Here is a 763-nt window from a genome sequence, read left to right as displayed (position 1 = left end):
TACTGCCTCTATGATTCAATAAAATTCAATTGTTAATAACCACAAATAACAAGCTTTAGTTAGTGAGCTGCAGACTTGACTGGATGTTGTTCAATTCTAAACAGCTTCATACAAACAAAGCTAAACGTTGAATATCTGACCTCTACTGAAGGATCTCTATATTGCTTTTGACTCAACCCACTCAAGATGGCAGTACGCATAAAGACACATACACCATAGTGTTTGGAATCCAGAGGAAGATACACCATAGTGTTTAGTAACCCTGTGAAGATACGGTAACCCTGTGAAGATACAGTAAACCTGTGAAGATAAAGTATCGCTGTGAAGATAAAGTATCCCTGTGAATATACAGTAACCCTGTGTAGATACAGTAAACCTGTGAAGATACAGTAACCCTGTGAAGATACATAAACCTGTGAAGATACAGTAACCCTGTGAAGATACAGTAAGAATGTGAAGATACAGTAATGCTGTGAAGATACAGTAACCCTGTGAAGATACAGTAACGCTGTGAAGATACATAAACCTGTGAAGATACAGTAACCATGTGAAGATACAGTAACCCTGTGAAGATACAGTAACCATGTGAAGATACAGTAATGCTGTGAAGATAGTTACCCTGTGAAGATACAGTAACCCTGTGAAGATACAGTAACCCTGTGAAGATACAGTAACCCTGTGAAGATACAGTAACCCTATGAAGATACGGTAACCCTGTGAAGATACAGTAACCCTATGAAGATACAGTATCCCTGTGAAGATA

This window comes from Oncorhynchus masou, unplaced genomic scaffold, assembly GCF_036934945.1.
Source record: "Oncorhynchus masou masou isolate Uvic2021 unplaced genomic scaffold, UVic_Omas_1.1 unplaced_scaffold_1494, whole genome shotgun sequence".
In the NCBI taxonomy this organism is placed as follows: Eukaryota; Metazoa; Chordata; class Actinopteri; order Salmoniformes; family Salmonidae; genus Oncorhynchus; species Oncorhynchus masou.
Note: the sequence above shows the minus strand (reverse complement) of the source record.